Here is a 6,145-nt window from a genome sequence, read left to right on the forward strand (position 1 = left end):
CAAATCCGTCCTTGCCATTAGAACCCATTCCAGATCCTTTCTCGACCTCTCTGGTACTCTCACCGAAACAGACTGCTCTGGTCAACAACAGGGTCAACAGGAAAACCCGGAATGCAGTTTCTTGGGGTAAGTCCATCTTTTTAAGGGGAGAGAAAAAGGGAGCAAGGAGGGGGGGAAAGGAGGGTAATGGGAGATAGAGAAAATAATAAAAAGGGAAAAGAAATTTGGTGCGACAACCGCCTCTGGTCTTGTAGTTCTCCGTGCTCAGGTGCCGTGACAACAGTCCTGCCTCTTAACCTTCCCGGAACAGGCACTCCAGTGATACGATTTCCTCTACACTCTGCTCTTTGTCACGGGCTTTCTCTGGGTCAGCGACCTTCTTACAGTGGGACGAGTGGACACAAGTCTCTCTTTCGGCAACCTTTAATGCTGTCGTGCTGGTTAGTAAGACTTGGTACGGTCCTTCCCATCTGTCAATAAGGCAACCTGAGCGTAGAAAATTTCGAATCATTACATAATCCCCAGGTTCAATGTCATGACAATTTCTGTTTGGTAGGTCAGGAATCACCAGTTTTAGATTTCTGTTTTGATTCCTCAACTGCTTGCTCATCTTATCCAAATATTTTACAGTCACCTCATTATTGCATTTCAAATCATCCTGGGGGTCAATCATTACATGGGGTTGTCGACCAAAAAGAATCTCAAAGAGTGATAGGTTAAGGGGGGACCTGGGAGTGGTTCTGATGCTGTACAATACAAGTGGCAAAGCTTCTGGCCATAACAATCCAGTTTCAGCCATCACTTTGCTCAGCTTGTTCTTAACAGTGCTGTTTACTCTTTCCACTTTCGCACTCGCCTGTGGGCGGTAAGGAGTATGCAGCTTACTATTAATTCCCATTAGTTTGCACATAACCTGAAAGACTTCACCTGTAAAATGGGTACCCCTATCGCTTTCAATTATCCTAGGGATACCATATCTGCACACAAATTCCTGCACAATTTTCTTTGCAGTAAACGTAGCGGTATTTGTGGCAGCGGGGAACGCTTCTACCCAATTTGAAAACACATCAATACAATCTAACACATACTTTAAATTTCTGCAGGGTGGTAACTGTATGAAATCAATTTGTATTACTTGAAAAGGGCCGTCTGTTGGCGGGATATGGGATGGTTCTGTTGGTATTGACTTTCCAATATTCTTCCTCAAGCAGATAAGACATGTCATTGCTCTCTTACCCGCATGAGAAGAAAATCCTTGCTCTCACCAGCTTAAACATACCCTCTTTGCCCAGATGAGTCAGACCGTGTGCCGCCTCAGCTAAGCTTGGAAGATATGCTCTGGGGGCTACTGGCTTACCTTGTCCATCTGTCCAGAGTCCTCCTGATGACTTCTGGCCATACCCTTTTGACCTCCAGACTGCCTTTTCCTGTGGCGAACACAAATTTAGCATTTCACTTAATTTTTGTGTATTGACGGTATTGAATAACATGAGTTGTGTGATATCTGTCTGTATGGGGGTGCTGGCTGCTGATTTAGCAGCTTCGTCTGCCCAGCTGTTACCAAGTGACACTGGGTCTTGACTGTAATTGTGGGCTTTGCACTTGATAACAGCCACTCTGTCAGGTTCCTGTATCGCTGTTAGAAGCCTTTGTATATGGGATGCATGCGCTACAGGTGTGCCAGCTGCCATCATGAAATTTCTGAGGCGCCATAGGGCCCCGAAATCATGCACTACTCCAAAGGCATACCTAGAATCTGTATATATATTGGCTGACTTACCCTTAGCCAATTCACACGCTCTGGTTAGGGCGACCAGCTCAGCAACTTGTGCTTAGTGCGGTGGGCCCAGGGGTTCAGCTTCTATGATACCTCTGTCATCTACGACTGCGTATCCAGTACACAAGTCTCCCGAGTCCGTCTGTCTGTGGCAACTACCGTCAGTGTAAAAAGTAAAATCTACGCCTTCCAGTGGGTTGTCACTAATGTCGGGTCTTGCAGTGAAAGTTTGGTTCAGATATTCCATACAATCATGTGTGTCAGTGTCTATACTAAATCCTCCTTCACCATCATTCTAATCCTCCACCCTTTGTGCCTGTCCAGGCACACCTGAGAGATAAGTTGCAGGATTTAGTGCGCTGCATCTCTTTATGATGATGTTTACAGGGGCCATTAGTGCTAATTCCCACCTTGTAAACCGTGCTGATGAGACATGTCTGGTTTCGGCAGAGTTCAGTAAGGCTGATACTGCATGAGGTGTATGGATGGTCAGGTTGTGTCCCAACACTACATCTTCACTTTTACTCACTAGCAAGGCTATCGCTGCAACACTTTGCAAGCATGTGGGGAGAGACCGTGCTACGGTGTCCAACTGTGAACTGTAGTAAGCTACCGGCCTCCTGGCATCACCATGTCTCTGGGTTAGGACACCTGCCGCACACCCAGCACTTTCCGTACCGTACAACTCAAAAGGTTTCCCATAATCTGGCATGCCTAATGCAGATGCCTGTGATAGGCATTGTTTAAGTCTCTCAAATGCCAGTTCGGACTCATCTGTGTGAGAGATCCAATCTGGTTTGTTCGAGGAGACCATTTCCTGTAAAGGTAAAGCCAGTATGGAGAACCCTGGGATCCAGTTTCGGCAGTACCCACACATTCCAAGGAAAGTGCGGATCTGCTCCTGGGTTTGTGGCAGAGTCATGTCGCGAATCGCCTGTATTCTATCAGCGGTGAGGTGTCTCAGTCCTTGTGTCAAGCAATATCCCAAATATTTTACCTTGGTCTGGCACAACTGTAACTTATCCTTTGAAACCTTGTGTCCCGTATTAGAAAGGTGAAACAGAAGCTGTCTCGTGTCTTTCAAGGATGCTTCGAGTGAATCAGAACATAGCAGTAAGTCATCTACATACTGTATTAATACTGATCCACTCTCAGGTTGAAAGGATTGTAAACAGTCATGCAGAGCCTGGGAGAAAATACTTGGGCTGTCAATGAAACCTTGGGGTAGGCGAGTCCAGGTGTACTGTACTCCCCTGTATGTAAATGCAAACAAATATTGGCTGTCAGGGTGCAGAGGGACCGAAAAGAAAGCAGAACAGAGGTCAATGACAGTGAAAAATTTCGCAGTAGGGGGAATTTGCATGAGGATGACAGCTGGATTCGGCACTACGGGGAATTGGCTCTCAACTATCTTGTTTATCCCCCTTAGATCCTGCACTAGCCTGTAACCCCTCCCCCCACTCTTTTTCACAGGGAAGATGGGACTATTGGCAGTGCTGGACGTCCTAACTAAGATGCCCTGTTGTAGCAAGCGCTCTATGACTGGGTACACTCCTAATTCCACCTCTGGCTTCAGAGGATACTGTGGGATTTTTGGAGCTATCCTACTATCTTTTACTTGCACTACTACAGGGGCTACATTTGCCATCAATCCAGTGTCTTGTCCATCTTTGGTCCAGAGGGATTCCGGTATCTGGGAGATCATTTCCTCTACCTTGGATGGACACCTGTTTATAACAGCAGAGTGTGACATTAACCTTTGTGGGGTGTCTAACATTTCCTGCACTTCCTGAACGTGATTCTCGGGTATATCTAAGAAGACACCCTCAGGAGTACAATATATGACACACCTCATCTTACACAATAAATCTCTCCCAAGGAGATTAGTCGGAGCCGATGCAGCTAGCAAAAAGAAGTGCTTGGTCTGCAAAGGCCCTATCGTAATCTCCGCTGGTCTGCTTAAAGGGTAGTGTTGCACTATTCCTCTTACCCCATTGCTGAAATTGTTTTACCCGTGGTTTTCATACCTACCGTTGAATTTAACATTGACCTGGCCGCCCCTGTATCTACAAGGAAAGGTAGTGATCTACCAGCTACATCAACTGTAACCTCGGGTTCATTTCCACGGCTAGCAATCAACTTCACTGGCTGCAAACTACAAGTGTGGCCTAACCCCTATTGTATGTTGTGACCCTCCCGCAGCGCGCTGGCAGCTGCAATATGTGAGGGGGGTAGCTGAGAATTTCCAGAGGTCTGCCAGTCCCTCCTAGGTGGGTCCCTCCTTGTTTCCCCTGCGTGTGGCTCATAATTCCTCCTATGCAATCCCTGATCCCAATTACGTGTGTTATGCTGTGAGTCATGTTCTGGTCTAGGGGGTCGATATACCTTATGTGTGTCTTTATAATTACAGTTCCGTGCGTAATGTCCTTCCCTCTGGCAATTATAACATTTTACTACATACGACTTACTATCAGGGGTCTGGGGTTTAGGCTGATGTGGCTTCGTTGTCAGGGCTTTTATACTTACTGTCATCAGCTTATCCCCCTGTGACTCCCTGTGCTTAATGATGTTCTGATCGTGCTCGATAGCGGACTCTCTTAATGCAGCCACCGAAATACCTCTCCAGTTAGGTTGAGTGGTTTGTACCCTTGTTCTCAACGTTTCTCTCAAGCCGTCCATTAATACGGACACAGCTACCTCTCTATGATGTAGATTTTCCTTAATGTCCTCGACCCCAGTGTATCTAGCCATTTCCTGCAGTGCTCGATGGAAATATTCAGAAGCAGTTTCACCTTCTTTTTGTCTTATGGAAAAGATTTTATTCCACTTGACAACAGTAGGAAAATATATTCCTAACTGCAGGTTGATCTGTCGTACATTCTCCTGAGTGTACTCATCAGTGAGAGGTACTTCTGCGTCTAATTTACAATCAGCAATGAATTTCACAGGGTCAATATTGGAGGGCAAACATGCCCGTAGCACTGTCCGCCAATCTTTGTTTGTGGGTTCGGTGGCGTTACCTAATTCTCTGATAAACCTCTGACATGCGGCTAGATCCTTTCTGGGATCGGGAAATTCAGACATAATTGTCCTCAATTCTGTCCGGGACCAAGGACAATGCATAGCAATGTTCCTGACGGGAGTGATTCCCTGAGCGTCAGTCTTCCCATTGGGGACTGCGATCACCCTGACAGGATTTAGTTCAATTACATCATTCTGAGTTGCTTCTACAATGTGAGGTGCAATTGTCTCTGCATAATATACTGTACCGTACTTACCTGTGGACACGACCTCACCTGTCCCTCCGCTAGGGGCCTTTGCTACTGTTCTTACTGGTTGGGCCGTGCCCACTTGTGTGTCTTGTATGGTGGCTGCTAGAGAGAGTGCCGATATCGTGCTGGGCTCATCTTCTTGCTCGCAGTCCTGAGGGAAGTTTAAGATGGGATACAACTTGCACGGGTTAGCATTAATACATTTATCAAGTTCACTCTTATCATATATTAGTATGCCATTGTCTGTAGCCACTTTCTCCCCTGTAATATACGGTGGTGGTGGTGCAGTTGCAATCAGTTTCCTGCTAGGGTTGGAACCGGCTGCGTGAGCTAGTTCCCTTTGCATATCACTCTCTCGTTGCCATAAATGTAAACAGTTTGAGTGTCTGATCCTTAGTTTTCGGGATTTTAACAGACATATCCTAATCCTTAAATTCTGCAACACCTCTGGATTAAAACTGCCTACCTTAGGGAATGGTTCCCTATCTTCCGCAGTCATACGTTCCCATTCATTGCATAAAACCTCTGCGTGTGATCCATATTTCTCACACATTATGTACCTCGCCGACCCCTTGGGCCGCGGAATATCAACCTGAACCCTGGTTGATCGTCCCTTACTTGAGCAACTGGCCCCCATCTTTTGCAGGTATTGCCTTCTCAGCTAATTCCTACAAAAAACCAAAATACTCAAAATAAGGCAACGGCGAAAGTTCAACGAGTGCTCTCACCCACTCACGCCCACGTTGGCCAATACACCTAAACACTGTCGTCAGCGCCGGTACGTACCCAACCTAGGGCCCCTGTGTAACCTCTATTTACTGGAAATGTGTGGGAGTGACTTACCCTTCCCAGTAAATATTGGTCGTTGGAGATTTCCTGAGTGACCAGAGAAACTCCCTTAAAATAAGAAAAAAAATGTTACACAAATCACGTTGCGTGTGCTACACCTAGCGCTTATGATCCCGCGATTTTACGCAAAGGTCGTAAAAGGGTATCACGTTGAGCTAAGTATTGCACCCACGAACGCGCGATCCAATCGCCCAGCGTATAGGTAGCTGTTACTTATTCGCCATGCGACCAATGGAATCGTTTTTCA

The sequence above is a fragment of the Pseudophryne corroboree genome, chromosome 2, assembly GCF_028390025.1.
Source record: "Pseudophryne corroboree isolate aPseCor3 chromosome 2, aPseCor3.hap2, whole genome shotgun sequence".
NCBI classification, from domain to species: Eukaryota; Metazoa; Chordata; class Amphibia; order Anura; family Myobatrachidae; genus Pseudophryne; species Pseudophryne corroboree.